The sequence below is a fragment of the Hyperolius riggenbachi genome, chromosome 3 (genome assembly GCF_040937935.1).
Source record: "Hyperolius riggenbachi isolate aHypRig1 chromosome 3, aHypRig1.pri, whole genome shotgun sequence".
Classification (NCBI taxonomy): domain Eukaryota; kingdom Metazoa; phylum Chordata; class Amphibia; order Anura; family Hyperoliidae; genus Hyperolius; species Hyperolius riggenbachi.
In genome coordinates this window covers 424,693,929-424,716,532 of record NC_090648.1, presented here as the reverse complement: position 1 = coordinate 424,716,532, position 22,604 = coordinate 424,693,929, and the positions used below count along the sequence as shown (strand labels likewise).

The 22,604-nt window shown below is 46.1% G+C and overlaps 1 protein-coding gene across 2 annotated transcripts in view; it reads left to right on the top strand.

Annotated features, from left to right (window-relative positions):
• Positions 1 to 22,604, top strand: part of LOC137564137 (intestine-specific homeobox-like) — a 974,377-nt gene that overhangs the window by 501,566 nt on the left and 450,207 nt on the right. For both annotated transcript variants that reach the window (XM_068277567.1, XM_068277566.1), the window contains exon 5: positions 20,824 to 20,972. The gene's annotated coding sequence lies outside the window, so the exon portion shown is untranslated. The remainder of the gene's footprint in view (positions 1 to 20,823; positions 20,973 to 22,604) is intronic.

Below are 22,604 nucleotides of genomic sequence, written 5' to 3'. Positions count from 1 at the left end.
ATGCACACGTAAAACGCAAATGCATGAAAAATCGCAAAAAAAAATGAATTTTTTTTTTAACTGACAAGTGTGACCCTAGCCTTAGCTGCCATGTGCTCTTTCTGTGCTCCCAACTGTGACCACAACTGCCGCTGCCGGAAAACTGTTTACATTGGAAAACATCTACAGACCTGAATAGTCAGATATGTTACAAAACAAAAAACATTTGTTACTCATAATTGCTCCAACAATATCCAGTATGAAATGACTTTTTTCAGGGGAAGTATTATTATTCAGGCAGGGAACACACTTGACAGTTTTCGTACGCGTTTTCTGCACAGAAAAACTGAGAACTCATGTTAATCAATGTGCTAGTTCACACTTACTGTGTTGTTCACACGCAGAAAAAAAACTGACATTCTGCATGATGACTCAGCACATTTTGGCAGTTTTCTCTATCAATTACATTAGCTGCTGTGAAAAAACGCACAGGTTTTCCTGCATGGAAACACACTTGGTGTGCAGAAAAAGTATGCAGAAAAACTGAAAGTCAAGTGTGTTCCCTGCCTTAATGAAAATATCACTCTACAGATACTAATACAGAATATTTATTACAGTATATTTGTAAAGGGCAGGTGAGCCTGGACAGCCGGTGATGTCACACACACAGGTAGGCGATGATGTCACAATGCTGCTGTATGCATGAATATGATTGGTCCACACAGAAAGGGTGTGATGTCATAATACTGCTGTATGTATAAAAGCTCCACTCCAGCCCCCCAGTGTCAGTGTTGTTTTTTCACTGAGTGTGAAAGCGTCTTTTGAGTGTGTGTCTGAAGTTCACTTCAATACATATCTATCAGTTCCTCTAACTAACATCAAGTAGGAACTACCCCCCTGCCAGTCATGGTAGGGGTCCCCATGCCCCCCATGTGGGAGCGTGGATTCATCGAGAGATCAGTGGTTCCTCTGCCTGCCATCCAGGAGTTACGCGAACTACTGATCGCCGTGCCGGAGGTTATTGCTCTACCTTACAAGCCTGCGGCATGGAACTGGACTTTTGAAAAGAAGTCCTTTGAGCACCTGCCAGTCATCGCAGAGGAAGATGAGCTCCGATCAGCCACCCCAGAGCAAGCTGACCCCAGCGCACCGCCCCAAGCCAGTGGACAGCTGTCCAGCCTTTCTGCTGCTCAGCCAGTGGGAAGACTCCAGCGCTTTATGGGCCGGGTCAGGGCAGCTTTTGGCAGAGTCTGTTGCTGCCTCACCCGCCGCAACAGAGATGTTTCCTCCACAGCAGATCCTGCAGGTAAGAATTACTAGAAATAAGGGATACCAGATATCTAAATGAGCTTCAATTCATTATGTTGGCTTGAAAGGCCAACCAGGTCTCAACCAACCAACACAAATAAGTATAACTAAGTAGTTATGTTGGCTTGAAAGGCCAACTAGGTCTCAACCAACCAGCGCAAATAAGCATAACTAAGTTATGTTGGCTTGAAAACCCAACATATTGTTCTTCAGTAAATTCAGCTTATTGTTCTTCTACGCCCCCATTTTCTATATACTACTACTCCCACACTTTTGGGAGTGCAAACACTGAACGTTCCACACTTCTTCCCCTTACAGCAGACTACATTGCATGAGCTTTAACAAGCGATCCCACCCTCTTTGCCCCTGCAGTGGACCACCGAAGACTCCTTTTAAGGTGTTGGCTTTGACAGGGAAAATTTTCAAATCGCTGCCACTCGTACAGTTTTGAAGCTACACTCCCCAAACTCAGACCTCATATTGTTGTTGTCACCCTGAACAAAACAAAAAAATATTTTAGGAGGGGACCTGAAAGTGGGCGGAGCTACCAACGGCCAATGAAAAATTAGCTATATTCTATACACTACTCCTCCCACAGTTTTACTAGTACATTTGTGAAACTTGACACACTTATTCGGCCCATAGTCGTGCAGCTTGCTTGTGCTTTGTTAAGCAATCGCACTTTCTGCACCCCTAGGGCGACACCCCACCCTCCTTCCCGAAAAACACAATTTTTTCCTATAGACTTTTATTGGAAAATGCTAAAGTTTCGCCACTCATACATCTCTGAACTTAAACTCACCACTCTTGAGTCACTTAGTCATGGAGTCAACCTGAAAAATTCCGTCACACTTTGGGGACTTTAAAAAGTGGGTGGGGCCACAATCAACCAATCAGATTTTCGCTATTGACTTCAATGAGAAAATGTAAAAAGCTCTCATTCTCACAGTATTAAAGCCAAAGACCCCAAACTTGCCACAGTCGGTCACTGGGTGACTGGGGTTAAAATTTAGGGAAAGTGGATTGGGCCTACAACAGCCAATCATATTTCATCTATTTGCTTTATATGGGAAAATGTTAATTTCCACGGCTCTTAGACTGTTGATGGCAGGGTCCTAAAACTTGGCCAGTCAGTCATTGGGTGACTTGGGTTCAAATTTCAAAAAGGGGGCAGAGCCACAGCCAATCAGATTTCATTAATTGATTTACATGGTAAAATGTAAAATGCTTCTATTCTTATATTATTGATGTCAAGGACCAAGAGTTTACAGATGTGGTCATTGGCTGTTTGCACTTCAAGGTTAGAAAAAGGGGACAGGGCCATCAGCAACCAATTAGATTTCACTAAATGATTTTCAATAGAGAAATTAGAACTCCTGCCTTTTTTACACTTTGAATGCCAGGATTCCCATACTGTAACTACTTATGCCGTTCGCAGCAGTATGTCTACACCCCGCAGGACTTCAGTTCCTGCACAGGGGCGTAGATATGTGTCTATTGCGATAAACGGCTGCTGCTCACTACTATGCTCGCTCCCGCGTGGGTACTTGTCAGCGCCTGTTAACCCAGAGATCAGTGAGGGTGAACACAGTGCCCATTGATTGATCTAAGTGCCGGTATCAATGATCGCCGGCATCAATGAGATGCTTCTGGTCACTGTAACAAAGTAAGTTACACGTCCACGCATTACTTCCTGTTCGCGTACTAATAGTATGCTCAGGAAAATAATGTGTGATGGCATCTTGTGGCCCGTTAGTAAAATTACACCAACTTACATTTTTTTTAAATAAAATACTCATACATACTGTTAAAATTAACCCTTGGCCTCCCAGACTCTCCGATAGTTACCCAAATAAAACATATGAATTAAAAAAGAAAACAATTTAAAAAAAAACAATAACATAAATAGTTACCTTAGGGCTGAACTTTTTTTTATTATGGATGCCAAGTGGGTATATTACTGTTATTTTTTTAATATGGGCTTGTAATTAGTGATGGACATAAAACAGAAAAATACACCTTTATTTCCAAATACAATATTGCCGCCATACGTTGTACTAGGGACATACTTTAAAATGTTGCAATACCTGGGACAAACAGCAAATAAATTGTGTAGGTTTTATCCACAGTAGAACATTTTAATTTAAAACCATAATGGCCAAAAACTGAGAAATAATTAATTTTTCCAATTGTTTTCTTATTTTTCCCATAAAAAAATTGCATATCCCACCCCTAAATTTCTTTAGCCCCTTGTCATCCATGCAGGCTGGTATAGCCAGGATGGCTGAGTCAACCTGAGTGGGGCTCCACCATACTAGCCACACCAGCCCACATGGTCCGTGGACCGTGATATAGGTGGCTCTGTAAGAGAAGGGAGAGAAAGCCTCCCCCTCTCCTATAGACTCCTTGTCTGGACTCTTCCCCACCTCCAGTGCCCCAGGAGGAGGTGGTGGGATGCGCAGAAATCCTGAGGAGCTTATGTGGAATCTGAGAGCCCCCTTTAATAAAGGGACCACCAGATGTCCTGCCGCTTCCAGGTAAATAGGTATAGAGGTATACCTATTTAATGTATGGATTTTTATTGGTTTAACCTAAAGACCAATAGGGAGCCCCGACGGGAGGCTCGAAGATGCTTTGCCGGGCTCTGTGGACACTATAGCCAGAGATCTGGCAGAAGAAGGAGTGGAGGAGCGGTGTGGGAAGTGCGCTGAGATGGGACCGATGGAGGTATGTTCTTTTATTTAAATAGGTAAGGAGTCAGACCTTACTCCCTTTACCTATTTAAATCCCAGGCATCTTGGGTCTCCTTAGTAAAGGAGGCTCCCAGATGCCAAAAGCAGCTCTCAGGATATAGGCGATGGGATTTTTCATTTGCTCAGAGCAGGTGAAAATTTCACACCTATGTTTGACAGTGATCACCGCTTCCCAGGGGGATCGAAAATTGCTATTGAATAGAGGGGAAGGAACTCGCTGGGCGATTATATTGCCTAAGCGAGTTATTTAAAATTGCATTAGCCAATGCTCCTGTCGCTTATTTTAAGAACTCACTAGTGCTTATCGCTGGCGAGCTTGGTAATTGCATAGGACCCATACTGTCTGAATTACACATCTGAGACAAACATTTGTCACAAAACTCTGATCTGCATATGCTTGTTCAGGGTCTATAGCTAAAAGTGTTGGAGGCAGAGGATCATCAGGGCAGCCAGGCAATGTGCATTGTTTATAAGGAAATAAATATGGCAGTCTCCATATACCTCTCACTTCAACTTCCCTTTGAGTTATCTTCGGTCAGTTGTATGATGATTTCTCCTCCACTATGCCCTGTGGATGGATCTCTCCCTATGATAAATGAAATATAGACGGAATTACTAGAGCTAACTTCTCTTTCTCTCTACAGAAGCAGGTGGGATCTGCTCCACCAGCACTGCAGCCAGCGAGCCCGTCGCACCCATGACCCTGGAGAGCTTCACCCTCCATGAATTCATCGGAGAGGGGAGTTATGGGCAGGTAAGTGATCAGACTATTCCCTAGGGGTATCTTTGTGTGTCAGACAGGAAAGGAGTGAAGGCTCTCCTTCATGGAGGATAGCTGAATGGAGCAAGAGGGGGGAGGCTGCAGGGATGGGGGGGGGTTACCACTGGAAAAGCACGTTAGTAGAAGAAGCTGCAATTTCATACACAGGTCCCCATATTTCTGAGATACAGGTGCCAAAGCGGGGTACTTCTGACAAGTTTAGGGGATACTAGGACAGGCTAATGGTAATTAACCACATAGCAGGATAAATATTTGTAGGATAACATTCTCATTGTATTTCATAGGAAAGCAAATCTTACATAAGTTATTAGACATGAATAAGCCATTGCTGGTTCTAGATTAACTGGATGCCAGGTGCAAAAACATGAGGCTTCCCTGACTCCCCAGTATAGCTGTATTGGGTGGCCCCTCTTAGATAGCAGCACTAGGTGGCCCTTGTCTCCTTCCCCAAAGATGGCAGCATTAAAGGTCACCCAAGGTGAAAATAAACTGTATCTATCCTCCTTCTCCTAAAAATGACTTTTTAAGATATTCCACAATTTTATTTTATATTTAAATCTACTTTTTACTGTTATATTGTTTTTGCTCAATGACACACGCATTGAAGTATGCTAAACTCGATGAACTATTGACCCTTTTTATCTAGTCCCTGCTCTCGAAAGCCATTTTCTGCTAGGAACGTGTTTGCTAGTTGGAATTTCTTATCAAAGAGGGTCACACTGTAGTCACTTCCTGTCTGAGTCAGGACTGAGCCAGCCACTTACATACATGATATTTAACTCTTTCAGGCAGAGAAAGAAAAAAAAGGAACACAGCATAGTTATCTGTGTGCTTGGCACTGTACATACCCATGTATATCTCATCATGTCACATGTCACCTCGGGTGTCCTTTAAAAGACCTTCATCCCCCCATATGTCAGTATTACTGGAGCACCCCCCATGTAGCAGTATTAGGGCTCTCTTTATCGCTCCCCATTGAGATACATTGAGTGCACAGCAGAGCATGATCTCACCTCTCCAGCCACCGCGCTCTCTCTTTCCATCAGTGTGCTTCAGCCTCCCTCCCTGCTAACAACTCTTCTCCATTTCCCATAGGCATGTACATACTTACATAACATGCCGATGGGTCACGGGGGACAGAGACGCCACGAGGAGCCATGGAGACAGGACGCCCTGAAGGAGGGGGAAGGAATAGCGCAGCAGCCAGACAAGTCAGATTACGCTCCGCTGCCATGCCCTCTCAATAATTGGTGAGAAAGGTCACCATAACCTTCTGCCATATCCCCCGTAGTGACTCTCTACAAGGGGAGAGATATGGGGGGCCCTACGGCTTCTGGGGCCCGGGACAATTGCCCAGTTTGCCTTAAGGAAGCGCTGGCCCAGCCAATTCCAGAGGGTACAAAAGGGTTAAAAAGCGACATAGATGGGTTTATGAATCTAGATAAATGGACAAATACTGACTCAAGCCATTGCTGTCCATCTGTAAAGAATTCATCAGCATAGACAGATTGCCATTGATTCTGACCAATGATCTAATATTCTGTAATATTTGCAGGTTTTGCTGGTGTCCCACCCGCCCAGTGAGGAGCCGCTGGTGATGAAGATGGTGAAGAAGAGGGACATACTAGAGTCTCCAGTGAACAATCCACTCGTGGAGCGCCAAGTCCTGGAGATGGTGGGGTCTAGCCCATTCTTCACCCACAACTATGGTACATTCCAGACAGAGGTAAGTGTCTCTCCCCCTCCTGGGGACACCGAGGAACAGACAGGTGTACAAACCCCAAACTATCATTCTGTAGTTCTGAAAATCTCAGCAGACTGCATCATGACTTGTATCTTTGTGTCTTCTGAACAGGATGACGTCTTCTATGTCATGGAGTACCTGAACGGTGGGAACCTGAGACATCAGATATACAAACATTCTCCATTTCCTGTCTATATCACCAGGTAAGTTCGGCAATGCCGTAATTCTGCAGCAGGGGAGGGGAGTGGTGGTGGGGGGTATTATGATAGATACAGCATACCTACGCTTACTGTATATAACACAGTACAATAACTCACTGCACACTCACTGAAAATCTATCAGATATTTCATGAAATAAATTATTTATTCCTCAGTATATTTGCCAGTGTACATGCCCACATATATCTACATGTCTACTATATATAGTTACACACTTGCATAGAGCATTACTATTAACAAATATTCCTCTATTTCCCCCTCAGATTCATCCTTGCAGAGCTCTTGTGTGGCCTGGAGGTTATGCACAGCAAGGGGATCGTCCACAGGGACCTAAAGCCTGAGAACGTCCTTCTGGATCAGAACGGCCATGTGAAAATCGCTGATTTTGGCCTGGCGAAAACTGGGATGTTTGGAAACAAAACAGCCAGAAAAGTTGTTGGCACTCCTGCTTATAGGGCTCCCGAGGTAAGCATCAAAACTATCTGATAACTTTTCCTGCATTTCCTGCAGTGTGTATGCAGCTACACAGAAATGCATTTCACACATATATATACGAGGCAGAAAAGAATGTTTCTGAAGAAAAACAGAGAAGAGGCCATTGTCCCAGTACAACATACACTGCTAACTGCCACTGTGCCCGTTACTGCGCATGCTGAGCACAACCACTTGTTACAGAGGGTCTCTCCACCCATTAATGGTAGGACAGTTGTGACTATGGCTTGGTGGGTTGAATCATCCAATCCCTTCTTATAACATTAGGACACATCAGCAATAGTTTACAGCCTGAATTCCCAGCTCCTTCCGCCTTCTGACAGGAAGACCTTATCAATGGAGCCCTGATATGTAAAAAGTCTGATTTACCACCGCATAATCCAGCCATATTGGATATATCCATGTTATATAGATTAATGACCAAGTAATGTATATTTGTTCTGATTGCTGCCTTTTCATTTTCTCTGTATCCAGTCTGAAATGAGCTGACCCTTCCTCTCTCCTTCTTGTTTCCACAGCTTTTCTGCGGTCAACGATACAACGGCATGGTTGATTACTTTGCCCTGGGAATTATGGCCTATGAAATGGCGACGGGCTATTTCCCATTCAGGTTGACTGAAAACCTAGACAAGTTGAGAGGCTCTATTTGTAACAAGAAACCGATCCTACCATGGGGCACCAATGCTGATCTCACCGACATAATAAATCGTCTCCTGTGCAAAGACAAACGAGAACGTCAGGAACTTGTCTCCAATCTGCGGGATCATCCCTTCTTCAGTGGAATAGACTGGGAAGAAATGTCCACTGGCAGGGTCACCCCACCTCCTGCCATGCGGATAGCCCCACCGGAGCTGCCAGCAAAGAGGTTGGACATAGATCAAGTTATCCCACCCTTTCTCCGCAGGCGGAGACCACATTGGAGACAGAGGATGTTCCGCAACTTCAGCTATATAAGCGACAGATGGAGAGCCTTGCTGAACCAGAAGTAATGCCAACAGCCCCATCATATATGAGATCGCTGACAAGTGTAAATTGTGTAAATAAATAAATAAATGTCCAAAGTTTAATCTTGTTTTATTGAGTTCATTCCCATTCTTCATCCTCCTGCTTCCTCTTCATCGGCAGTGAAGAGCCTCCAGCAGCACACACAGGAGATCTTCACTAGAGAAGGTCAATAAGATGCAAGTACTCCCAGCTGGACCAGTGATGGTCACTGAGATGTTCGTTCCACATTGTGTGCAGCTTGGGAAACGGCCAATTAAAATCGACAGAAAGTGCATTTGATTGGCTCAATTCCATGGTGCATACAGGTTGCATGGAACTGGCATACAGATCTGAAAATTAGCATGTAAAATGAGATTAGATTGTAAAATGACCAATATTTTACTATTGTAATTACATAGGGCCTAATAGTAGAATATCTGTAATTTTACTGATATTCAGGGGTGCTCATCAGGACTCTCGAATTCGAATGTACCCGATTATTCGGGTAGATTATCGTGGTTGCCAAAGTTGAAGCAGAAGCCTGATGCTGGTACCGAATTAGAATTAGAATGGTTCCCGAATAGGCGCACTTGAATTCGGCCGGATGACGCGGTGATCACGAGTTCGGCTTTGGTATTCGGGGAACTCCTCCAGCCGAAGGCCCTAGCAACCAATCAAAGGAGGGGAGCCTGACCCTCCCCTCCTCTATATAAGGCGGCGGCCATGTTGCGGAGCCCGTCCTTGCTGTGTGAATGAGCGGTACTGAGAGAGCATCTCCAGTGCTGCTGCGTGTCTGAGCGAGTGCTTCTTGTACTAAACCTAGCGTTTTGCTTCCTAAACACCTCCTGAACACTTCTATTATACTCATTTATAGTTAGCTAGTAATTTGATTGTTTTTAGTCAGCTAGTGTATACTGTATACTGTGCTAGGGTAGTGTTAGTCTGTGTGCAGGCTAGGCCTGCTAGCCTAGGGCAGCCTTAGCCTACTACTAGCTTAGTTAGGTTAGGGATTATGTAGCTGTGTACTAGTACTAGTTTAGTTAATTTGTTGTACTGCTGTAGTCTATGAGTTTATTAGCTTCATTACTGTGTTAGTTAATGACTTAGTTAGGCCAGCAGCAAGCATATGTTGTGATCTGTGGCTGTCGTCTGCCCAACCCTATTGATTGCGTCTGTGTGTGACCGACTTTAATTGTCACTAACTGTCTGCCACACGACTTAGTTATTGTGTACTACACTAGGGATTATAGTTAGTTGCGTACTACTACTACTACAACTTTTACCACTACTGGTTTACTTAATTTCTACTGTTAGTTTATTAGCTTCTGTACTGTGTAATAGTTACTTCACAGGCCAGCAGCATCTGTTGTGATCTGTGACTGTCATCTGCACCACCCTATTAATTGCGCCCGTGTGTGACCGACTTTGATTGTCACTGTCTGTCACACGAGTTAGTTAGCGACTACTGTAGACTACACTACTGTTAGTAGTACTACTACTATTTAAATAATAAAAACAAAAACAGGGAGCAGAGGTGCAACAGCAGTGTGTTGCACCCATCTTTGAGATGAGTCGTCGCCCCCGGCCCATTACGGAGAGTCAGGTGCCAGCTGTGGTGGAAATGATGCCGGAGCAGCAAGCCACCATTTCCAGCCAGACCTCCAGCACCAGCGAGACCAGTGCCACCATCACCAGCACTCCAGTCAGCTGCAGGCCTCCACCACCTCTTGAGGTCATGATGACCCCAGCGACCAGCCTGCCCTCACTGAGCTTTTTCTTCTTCACCCCAGGGACTGCGAGCGTTTACAAAGATGTTATGGAGCAGTTTGAGGCAGAGATGATGGGGACAAGCAAGGAGGAGGAGTTAGAGGTGGAGCAGTTTGTTGTTGGTGCTGAGGAGGAGGGGCGTGAAGCAGGGGATGTTGAGGTAGAGGAGTTGGTTGAGGCGGGCTCACAGGAGATGTTTGGGGATGATGATGATGACGTGCTGGATCCTCCCTATGTGTCACCACTACCTCCAGCACAGTTGCTTGAAGGCAGCTCGTCATCATCGGAGGAGGCGTCTCTGGCGCAGAGGTGTGGCAGCAGCAAGGCGGCCAGCACAGGGCGTGGAAGGCAGGAGCCACAGCCTGCTGCTTCAGCCGCTACCACCACCCACAGCAAACCTCCTCCAAGCACATTGAAAAAAACCCCAACCCTCCAAAGGAAATCAAAATCCCCAGCCCTCAAGCTTGAAGGGCAAGTTGAAATCCCCAGTCTGGCGGTTCTTCACTAAGTGCGAAGTCGACAAGACCCGTGCAATTTGCCACAGTTGCGGGTTCAGTCTGAGCAGAGGTCGCGATCTCAACAAGTTGAGTACCTCGTGCCTACAGACCCACTTAGAGACCAAACATTTTGATGAGTACAGTGAGTTTCTGAAGCTGAAGGACAGTGGCGCTAGCAGTGGTCAGAGCCAGACAGCCACTGCACAGACTTCAGCAGCAGCAGCATCCCACACTCCTGCTCATCCAGCAGCAGCAGAAGCACAGCAACTCACTCTTCCCCCCTTCCCCCGGGCAGCCAGTCCTCAGTGGCCTCATCAGCTCCCTCCACAGTGGCCTCCTCTTCCTCCCGTGCAGGCAAACGCTGCCAGACCCTGCTCAGCGAGTCATTTCCCGGTGTGACCAAGGTGCTGCCTCCCACCAACAGGCGCATCCGGGTGCTGAACGGGTTGCTTGCCCGGGCCATGTGCTCCCAGCTCCTGCCATACTCCTTTGTTCAGGAGGGAAGTGACATGAGAGCGCTGCTGCAGTTTGGGATCCCGGAGTGGCAAGTCCCCAGCCGCCACTACGTCTCCCGCATGGCGATCCCAGCACTCCATCGATTCGCTATGGCGAATGTGGGCCGCTCGCTCGATTACGCCATGAGTGAGCGGATCCACATAACCAGGGATCCGCGGAGCAGCCGCTTTGGGACAGACCGCTACCTGTCCTTCACGGCCCACTGGGTCAGCCTAGTGGAATGCGCCAGCCAGGAAGCAGCAGGTCCATCCTCGAGCGCACCAGTGGCAGCAGCAGCACCAGTCGCCCACTATGTGGTGCCACCACGCGGGGTCAGGGAAGAAGCAGCAGCTCCCACCGCCAAGCGATCCAGCATCAACAGCAGCGTTAAGGCCCGCCACTGCCAAGCGCTGCTGGAGATGAGAAGCCTGGGGAAGAACAGCTTGACAGCAGCCAACGTGCTCCGCTACCTGAGGGAGCAGGAGAAGACGTGGCTGACCCCCAGAGGCCTGAGAGTCGGATTGGTGTTGTCCGACAATGCGGCCAACCTGCTGGCTGCCATCAGCAGGGGACAGTTGGCCCACGTCCCCTGCTTGGCCCAAGTCCTCAACCTGGTGGTGCAGAAGTTCATGCACACCTACCAAGGGATGGACGAGGTCTACATGACAGTATAGAGCAGCAGAGAGAGGAGGTGCATGCAGCAGCCACCTCCTCTCAAAGTCACAGCCAGTGCATGACCCGGATGGTGGCCGACTACATGGGGTCCTTCAGTGGGCTTGACACTGACAGCGAGGAGCCTGTGGACCCCAATGAGTACTGGGTGGAGCGCTTGCACATTTGGAGTGAGCTGGCGCAGTACGCCCTGGAAGTTTTGCTTTGCCTCCCTTCCAGGGTGCTGACCGAGAGGTGCTTCAGTGCGGCCGGAGGCGTGGTCATTTGAAGATAAACATTTTTGAAGATAAACCAGGCCTGGATTGAAGGCATGTTCCTGGCACCTGTTGTCGATGAGAGGAGGACACGAGGTGCCTGGGAATTATTGTTTGACATCAACCTTCAGTCCCTGGGTCCTGATAATTTGGCCTGGTTTTTCTTTAGTTGCTGTGGTACTAACGCTAAGTACCATGGCCCATGACATGCCTGCTGCCAAACGTCACTCCTCCTCCTCCTGCTGTATTTATCCTCCTGCTGTCTGTGTTCCCACCGCCAGGGTCCACAGAATACATTGCTGGCTGCAAAACGTCACTCCTCCTCCTCCTGCTGTATTTATCCTCCTGCTGTCTGTGTTCCCACCGCCAGGGTCTACAGAATACATTGCCTGCTGCCAAACGTCACTCCTCCTCCTCCTGCTGTATTTATCCTCCTGCTCTCTGTGTTCCCACCGCCAGGGTTCACAGAATACATTGCCTGCTGCAAAACGTCACTCCTCCTCCTCCTGCTGTATTTATCCTCCTGCTGTCTGTGTTCCCACCACCAGGGTCCACAGAATACAAAAAGGAAATAAACATGGCAGCCTCCATATACCTCTCTCTTCAGTTCCCCTTTAACCTCCTGCTGTCTGTGTTCCCACCGCCAGGGTCCACAGAATTATGTGCTGCTGCCATGCGCCTCTAGCTATTACGCCACTACAATAGCTATATACTGTTGTAGAAAAAAAAATTCTGAGGTGTCTGGGTTAAAAACTGTGCTGTCCCAGTTGTGCATTGGGCACAATGTGGGCTTCACGAATGCTGTACGGAACCTCCTGCTCTTGGTGTTTATTTACAGCCGTGCTACCAACGCTAGGCGCCAATAGCTATTATGACACAAATTTAGCTATGCTGGTGTTGAAGAAAACATTTTACAACAGTAGAGTTCTGTATGGGAAAAAACATTCAGTTGGGTACAAAAGGAAGAATATGAACACAAAACAAAAAAGATGGTGGTGGTGAAGAAGAAGAAGAAGAACCAGGTGAAGAAGAAGAAGAAGAATTAGATGAAGAAGAAGAAGAACCAGGAGAAGAAGAAGAAGGAGAAGGAGAAGAAGAAGAAGAACCAATTGAAGATGAACTTGAAGAACCAGATGTCAGTGAAGAAGAAGATGCTGAAGATGATAGTAATGATTGATGACGAGAAAGAAGATGGTAAAACAGAAAAAGAAGATGGTGAAGAAAAAGATGGAGAGAACAAAAAGAAGGTGAAGATGGTGAAGAAAAATAAACAAGAAATGCATAAAAAAAAGTTTTCCATCAAATATTTTTTTTAAATTACACCTATTTAAATGTGATTTCCCTTTAAATAAAAAAAAAGGCCATCCGAATTCTCGAACACGAATATTTACCGAATTCAGGAACCGATCACGAATCGAATTCGATGGTCGTGATCAAATTTTATTCCGAATTTGCCCCGGACCCAAAGTCAAATGTACTCGAAACGAATTTGGGAACATTTGAGCAAGCCTGGGCATAACCCTTACATTACCTCTCTGGACATTTAAAAGCAGCCCTTTATTCCTCAAATATAGGAATGTACTGTGATTTCTGCCCTTTAGGGATTAAAACCTGACTCTGCGTCAACTCCGTAATTGTTGGTGGGACTTTTGGCATGGATTCCCTTCCGGCATGCCCCTATCCAGGTGTTAGACCCTTTGAAACAAGTTTTTCATCACTTTTGTGGCCAGAAACAGTCTTTGTAGGTTTCTAAATTCGCCTGCCCATTGAAGTCTATGGAGATTCACCAGATTCGCCTGTTTGCGAACATTTGCGGAAGTTCGTGTTCGTCGTTTGCAAACGGAAAATGTGATGTTCGCGACATCTCTACAGAGGACTGAAGGAAGCCCCAAGTAAGTGAAACTGAGCACATTTTTATACTCAACATACCGTTTAAGTGCGACAAGTGCTCTAACAGGGTTACCCTCATCTTACCTAAAAAGATTTGAAGAGAGATTTTAGCAAGTAATCACTAATAAATCCATCAAAAAATAAATGTACAAAGTAAAAAAAATTACTTGTGGGGGATTTTAATGCAGTCTATAAAGCAGTGTGTTACGCACGCCGATAAAAAACATGCCATATAAAATCATAGCTGCATTAGTATTTCATTTTATATGATATACTATAAAGTAAAAACATGTACAAGAAAAAGATCCTCAGACTATACATCAAACTTTCCTACAGCCCACAACCCACACCACATTCTGCACACAGTGTGGGAGATGTGGTCCATGGAGTACAGACTCTACCGTATTTAGGGCTCGATTCACAAAGCGGTGCTAACCCAGTTAGCACGCCTAAAAGACTTTAGGCGTGATAACCATTGCACCAAGCTGGTGAAAAGCCAGTTTATACGTGATAAGTTTAGGCGTGATAAGTTTTTGGCGTGATAAGTTTAGATAAGTTTAGATCGCGCGCAAAGTCCCACGCGCAAAGCAGCGCCATTAAACTCTATGCGAAGTGCACCAGACTTTGCTAGCGCAAAACTTTTGATCAGCTGTGCACTGCGGTGCTAACCCAGTTGGTGCTTAAACTTATCACTCCTAAACTTATCACGCTTAAACTTATCATGCCTAAACTTATCATGCCTAAACTTATCACGCCTAAATTGAGTTTAGGCGTGATAAGGGTTTTTTCACCAGGGTGCTAACTGTTAGCACCGCTTTGTGAATCAAGCCTTTAAAGCTATGTAAGCACAGGGCCTGCTTGATATCTCCTGTGACTACCTGTCTCATTTCACCTCAACAGAAATCCCTGCTGGCCAGTAGGAAGAGGAATAGCTGATGCCTTGTCTAGGGTCTCATTTTGCCTTATTCCAAATTAGCAAAATTAAGTACTGTATGCAAGATGTTATGTACTCAAGAGTTCTTCTTAGTTGTAGAGGTGCTAAAAGCCTGCCAGTTTACCATCCTTCAGTGGCTGCTGCTATAAGATGAAACAGGTGAAAAGGGTGCTGCCATAGGCAATAATGTTAATAGCGATCAGCGGCTATTAGCAGTAGTTTGGGCGCCAGTGGGCACAAACTGCAGCTTCAAATAGTGGGTGCTTCACTATTAAAATTGCCGCCTATGGGTTAAGTGGCGCCGGCGGGCGGGGTGGTGGGTTTTGGGGGGGGGGGGGAGTCTTTAGGATTAGGCACCGACGAGATGGGGGCCTAAGTATAAGATTTCGGGAAGGGGGGGATTAAGGTTATGTGCCACCAGGGGGGGTTTGGTGTTAGGCGGCGCAAGGGAGGGTCTGTAGGGTTAGACATTGCCAGGGGGGACATAGAGAGCGAGGGCTCATGTTAGGGTAAGGTCAGTTTAAGTCATAGTAAAATATTGGTACAGATTACTGATATTTTAGTATTGGAAATAACTTATAGAATATCGGTATTTACTAAAATTCTACTAGTAGTGGCTATCTTCAGTGGCTCTTTTACCGCAGCACACTTTTAAATGTATGTCCATACTAACCAGTGTGGCCAGGTCTACATTCAAGTGCCTTCTCCGCTCTGCCTGCTCCTCCAATGACCTGCCAGTGTCTTCCTCACTCATCACCTATTACCATACAAGGGGGCCTGTCTATAAAGCTGCCAAGCTCTGTAGTAGCAATGTTTAGTTCCCATGTCTGTAAAACGTCTCATAACTCAAAATGATTGGCTTCGTTTTTGTTTTGTATTGATCTTGTGCATGTGCAACCTCTGTGTTATTTCCAAACGTTTCTTGATCTACCTGATCATTTACTACCTTGCATTGCATATTACATCAAATCTTCTTCTTCTTATTATTATTATTAGCAACTCTTTACACTGCTCGCTCATGTGCCACTTCCGCCGGTAGTTTGGGTTCCTGGCATCAAACATGTGTGAATGGAAGCAGTTTATCAAGCAAAAAAATCTGATTGGCTGTTTGTGGCTCTGCCCGCTTTTCTAAATTTGAATCCCAGTTAACCAATGACCGACTGTAGCAGGCTTGAAGCCTCTGCCATTAACAGTGAGAGAGAAGGGTAGCAGTTTAAATATTCCTCTTGAAAGTCAATAGGTGAATTTTGACTGACTGTTGTACGCTCCAACCACTTTCCTGAATATTAATTCCAGTTGCCCAGTGATCAACTGTGCCAAGTTTGAAAACCCTGCTAATATCAGCCTAAGAATGGCTACAGTTTACATTTTCCTATTGAAAATGAGTTGCTGAAATGTGATTGGCTGTTTTGTGCTCTGCTCACTTTCCCCAATTTTTTAACCTCAGTCACCAAGTGACCAACTGTGGCAAGTTTGGGGACTCTTGCCTTATTACTGTGAGAATGGCAGCCTTTTACATTTTTTTCTTTGACACGAATGGGTGAAATCTGATTGGCTGCAATGGTTCCACCCAGGTGTGCAAGGGGAAAGCGAGACCCCAGAACATATCATCCTAGGTAGTAAAGGGTCTGTATATGAAGTTTCATTGAAATCGGTCAAGGCGTTTTCGAGCGATTGCGGCACATACACACACATAGACACACGCACACCAGGTCTTATGTATTTTATTTATGCACTAGTAGGCCTATGCCTGTTACAATAACAGGCTCTAGGCCTCACTCACAACTAGTGTTGGGCGAACACCTGGATGTTCGGGTTCGGGCCGAACAGGCCGAACATGGGCCAGATGTTCGGCATGTTCGGCCCGAACCCCGAACTCAATGGAAGTCAATGGGACCCCCGAACATGCCCATTTTGGGGGCCCTATGGGGTCGCAGGCATAAGGGGGGAGCATGCCCCGATCGCGGGGGGGGTCGGAAATTCCCCCCACCCCCTCCGCTAGCACTCTGCCCGCTTCCCCATAAAAAAAGTTTTATGCAAGTTAAATAGTACCGGTGGCTGGCAGTGGAGTGAGGAGGAGGAGTCCGAGTAGGAGAGTGACGCGTTGAGGCTGGGCAGCGGGCGGTTCAGCGGTAGTACCCTTGTGGTACTTCCGCCCTTTCTCTGACCTCACGTCCTCTGCATACGAGGGTACTCGTCACGCGTACCCTCGTATGCGTCATCACGTAGAGGACGTGAGGTCAGAGAAAGGGCGGAAGTACCACAAGGGTACTACCGCTGAACCGCCCGCTGCCCGGCCTCAACGCGTTACTCTCCTACTCGGACTCCTCCTCCTCACTCCACTGCCAGCCACCGGTACTATTTAACTTGCATTAAACTTTTTTTATGGGGAAGCGGGCAGAGGGGGGAGCGCTAGCGGAGGGGGTGGGGGGAATTTACGACCCCCCCGCGATCGGGGCATGCTCCCCCCTTATGCCTGCGACCCCATAGGGGGGCCGTATTCGGCCGAACAGGGGCCCTGTTCGGCCCTGTTCGGCCGGCCATTGAGCAGTTCGGGCGAACCCGAACAGTTTGGCCGAACACCATTAGGTGTTCGGCCGAAATCGAACATCACCCGAACAGGGTGATGTTCTGCAGAACCCGAACAGTGGCGAACACTGTTCGCCCAACACTACTCACAACCCCCCTCCCAACCCTGTCACCGCCGCCACATGTCAGCGCCCGCCCCCCTGGCCCCATCCTCCTCCTGTCCCAAGGGCCGCCCGCGTGTCACACATGCGCAGTAGCGCAAAGGCACGAACACACGGGACAGGAGAGGACGCAGGGACACAGGTGGTTTATTGTATAGGATTATAAGCTGTGAGCAGTAAATCTATTACTATCCTGAAAAAACATGCAATGATCTATGCATTACAGCATAACGCTGCTTAGTAAGTCAGCCCGAATGTCACTTGTAACTTGGAGGAGATGAGAACGAGTGAAGGAAAGTGCAGTTCAGGTTTGCTTTAAGCTGCCATCGTGAAGCTAGTGCTGCAAGACAAGTGTTCTAACAGACACATTACTGCCCAGAATTCCAGCAGCCATAAGGACTTCTCATGCAGGTCAGCCAGCTGCAGGAAATGAATGCCAATATATAAATCAGAAGCACTCAGTAGGTAGTCAGTCCCTCAGGTCAGGTTAAATGCAAAATATTCATGTCTGACCGAAGTTTATGTGTAGTCTGTACATCAAGAAAGCGTAAGATCATTTAAATGTCAGAGCATTTCAGCACCATGGCCAGCTCTATACCTAACAATTCATCAGTTCAGGCCCTCCGGAGACTCGTCATCCTCACAGCTCTGGAAAACACCAATTGAAACGGGGCCAGCAAGCAGCTTGGTCAGCGTTAAGTGAAGGTCTCTATGACCTCCTGTGTTTAATTACCCACCTTTTACTGCTGGTTCTACATTCCCACTATATACCTCCCGCTGTCTCTTTTGCTTCCCCTTACAGCAGCTGTAACATTACCTCCTCCCTGGCTCCTGGCACCCCCTCCATTCTTATTTATATGCCCATATCAATAAACCATGCTGGAGTACAAACTTATTTTATGGACAAGTAAAACTAACAGCATGTGTGTTAAATGAAGCCCGTCTTTTAGAACCTTGATGATTACAGCTCTGCAGGATTGTTGGCAGATAAAAAATACAAAACAACCTATGCAGAAAGGTAACCATAGACACTGTGGCCAGAGTAAGTGGCATAAAAGCCGTGGGTGCGTCAGCGTGAAAATGAAAGTGTAAAGGCCATTTACGTCAAACAGAAGGATAACTTTGAGAGTGTACTGCCAAATGAGGTTGTCAGTGCTGGAAGAAAATAGATAACTTATGTTATAACTATAGACATTTTGTTTTAACTATTGTTTAGGATAAGGTGGGCATAGGATAGAATATCTGCAAGATTTGTATTTCCAATTGGAGAGCTTGCTGCTTTCTTCCAGTTCCAGAGCCGGATCATCCACAAGGCAAACCGAGGCAGTTGCGTAGGGCCTGGAGAGAGTCTGGGGCCCTGGCAGATGCTAGCCACCAAATCTCACGAAAAAAAGCCACCAGAGTGTCAGTGGTGGGCAAAAACTGCTAGGGCCCCATTTTATCTTAATCCTTTTCTGTCCAGTCCTGGTGACTTCCTGTCACAGGGAAAGGGGAGTGAGGTGAAGACTCACCAATCAGTTCACAGTAAATCCATTGCTATGCACTTGTTGCTCAAAATAAGCACTTTCTGGTAACCTCACCACCATTCATTTGTAGTACATGGATGACGCCTGCATTGTCCGGTAGTGCACAGCCTCACGTTATTGCAATGGAACCTGATGCACGGTGGAGGCAACTTGCAGAATGGCCCCATTGCAGTGCATTGCTATGTGACTATAAATGACCATATAATGCACCACAACGCACACTGGGCCTGATTTATCAAGCTGCATGGCTAAAGCAGTGCAGCTTAATGTGCAGGAGTGTGCGCTATGCAAGCCTTACATAGCAGCACTCGCTGCCATGTAAGAAGCATGCCTTCCCATTGTTACGCAACTGTGGGCAGTCCTGTGAAGTGAAGCTGTCGCGATACTTCACTCACGACCACTACTGTGTTAATTTACATAGTTAAAACAATGTAAATTAACATAGTAGCTGCTGCGAGTGAAGTATCGTGGTCGAGATACTTCACAGTACCGCCCCCAGTTAAAGTTATTCACGCAACTAATGGAAGACATGCTTCTTAGCTGCGATGTAAGGCTTGCATAGCGTGCACTCCTGCACATTAAGCTGCGCTGCTTGATGAATCAGGCCCCTAGTATGAACGCACCTTTTTCAGTAGGTGAAGTTTCACCAATTGGAAACTCTTTTTAATATTATGGTACAGGGGTTAAAATTTACAAGGTTTTTATTGTTCTTTGTGTACCGGTAGATCACTTCCTGGGCTGGTGAGAGGGTGACTGAGGAAAAAAATTTAGTGGTGTATTGTTCTTAAGTGAGGACACACTGGGCTTGATTCACAAAAGCGTGATAACTCAGTTATCACGTGTAAAGGCCTTGCACGTGCAACATATCATTATCACGTGCTAAGTATCTTTATCACGTGAAGTCACTGCACGTGAAGTCACTGCAGATCATGCGAACGGAATGTAGATCATGAATTAATACTGTATACAGTACATAAAGCGACACGCGTTAAACTTTGCGTGTGCCGTATTACATTAACTGACATGTTAATGTAAGCACATGTATATAGTTATAATTCATGATCTACATTCCGTTCGTGTGATCTGCAGTGACTTCACGTGATAATGATACTTAGCATGTGATAATTATACGTTGCACATGATATCACATGCAAAGCGGCTTATCAGTTATCACTGTTGTGCCAAGTGTTAGCACGCTTTAGTGAATCGAGCCCACAGAGAACTAAAAACTTGACAGATGTTTCTAACCATTCTCTACTCCACTTAAAATTAAAATAACATTTTTTGGGGCTGAAGATACACTTTAGAGCACATCTATACTACATTTGTTCAGTGTGAACTGTGCTTGTCTCATGTTCTAAGACCTAATAATGTGGTTTTAGCAGAGCACAGTGTCAGGTTAATGTTTGCATGTTATAAGTCTACAGACACTTTGAATAAAAATGCACAGTTAAAAGGAGGCCTTAAGATTAGCATTAGGCACAAGAGAGCAGGTAGATTTGGGCTAGGCACAGGAGAGCGGGAATGTTAGGGTTAGACAGGGAATGAGTAAGATTATAGTTAGAAGTAGAGAAGTAGGGTCCAGAAAGGTCAGGTAGGGACAGCATAAACCCTTCTCCAACTTCAGCCCTCAAGAGCCGAGGTCCTCACACATTTTTGTCACAGCTCAAATGAATTGCATACAAAAACACATGCAGGGAAAGCGCTTAGTGTGAAGAGTCCAGGGATATGAGTAGAAACAAAATATCCTTGACATACGCTCAGCAGCACCGTGACATATGTAAGCTTCTTTTTTTTGAGTTAACACCACCACCTCACCCTTACAATATACCCCTCAGCAGGCGGAACAATACCTGGAAATAGGCTGGCATGGTGGTGTGGACTCTGGAACACATGGTCTAGCAGCGCAGTCCTGAATCGGCCAGGTGACCAACGCTAAGGTCAGAACCCTGTAAAACTGTATGCTGGAAGTAGAACGACTTAACATGTGAGTGGCCATTTTTAACTTTTAATAAAGTGTTATATGGTTTTACACTATGGAGGGATGCATTTTTTTATCTTTGAGGTGTTGTGTGTGGAACAAATACGATGGATTCTTGCACAATGGGAGAATAATGACAGGTGTTGGAATGTAAATATGCTATGCTTGAATTTGGAGGCCTCAGTTACTTTAGATAACTGGTTTTAAGAAAAAGACTTGCTCTGCAGAGTATCTCTTTAAATGACATAAAGACATTTGGATGAATTACAGTTCTGAGGTTTAGTAAAAATGTTCTATGGGTCTTCTACAAGGCCTAGAAGAGATATCCAGTGCATAGTACAGACTAGCTGGTGGCAAACAACAGAAAACTTGAGCCATTGTTATGATATGCTCACAGTACATTCAACAATGGTCTTGGGACGTATTACCTCATTGTCTGGGTATTAGAGGAGGAAACGCCATATTTGGCTTTTCCCATCTGAGCAGGCATGGATAGGGTCATCCATCGCATGCTCTTATCAGCCAATTGCAGGTGATGGGTGACTGGTCCGTCCCTGCTGGGTGATGTCACATTTAACTCTTTAGAGGTTAGTATAAAACAGCCGGCATGGGCTCCAGAGAGCCACTTTCAGTTTCCACTTTCACTTCAATTTCTGCTTATACTTCTAACTTACAGTATCTGTGTGCTGTATATACACTAAGTGCTGTAAGTGCTGTCTAGCATAGATGTACCTTAAGAAAAAGTGTGGTCTATTCCCAAGGAATGGACCAAGAGCAGGCAACGCTTAAGATTACTTACTACAGACCGATTACTTTGCTGAGGTAACGAACATGTAACAAAGATAAGATTGCTGCTGAACCCACCTGTATATCTGTTTGCCGAATAAACTTCTTAAACTTTGAAGACGTCTAATCAGTTCTATCTCCTGTGCTGTTGCTGTGATGCGTGTCAAGTTATCACACTTCTGTGATATGGTGCCAAACAAAGGGGTAGTGTCGTTGCCCATAGCAACAAACAAATATTTATCACAATAGGCAGTGGGTGACATTCGATGACCCTGCAAGCACTGCAGACTCTGTCGCTGAGGGTCATATTGTAAGGATGAGTTTCCCCCTATTCCACTATTGCTCATCCTAGTATTATATTAACCTTTTGTCGACCGCGTCACGCCGATGGGCGTGGCCGCGGCGGCAGCCCCAGGACCGCCTAACGCCGATTGGCGTAAAGTCCTGGGGCTCTGTTTTGCAGGAGATCGCGTGCAGGCTGCGCACGCATCTTCTGCTTGGGGGGCGGAGCACCGCCCTGCCTTCAGTCTCCGAGCGGCTACTGCCGCTCGGGAAACTGTTAGACGGCGTAATCGCCGTCTATTTGTACGGTGCAGCGCTGCGATCAGCAGCAGCGCTGCACTGGGGACAGCCGTGTGACACGGCTGTCCCCCTGGGGGACAAGAGAGCGATCGGCTCTCATAGGGTGAAGCCTATGAGAGCTGATCGCTATGATTGACTGGCTGGGGGGAGGGAGGGCATTTAAAGAAACAGGGTTTTTTTATTTAAATACAGCAATAATAATATTTATGACAAAAAAAAATAAACATGGGGGGGGGGCGATCAGACCCCACCAACAGAGAGCTCTGTTGG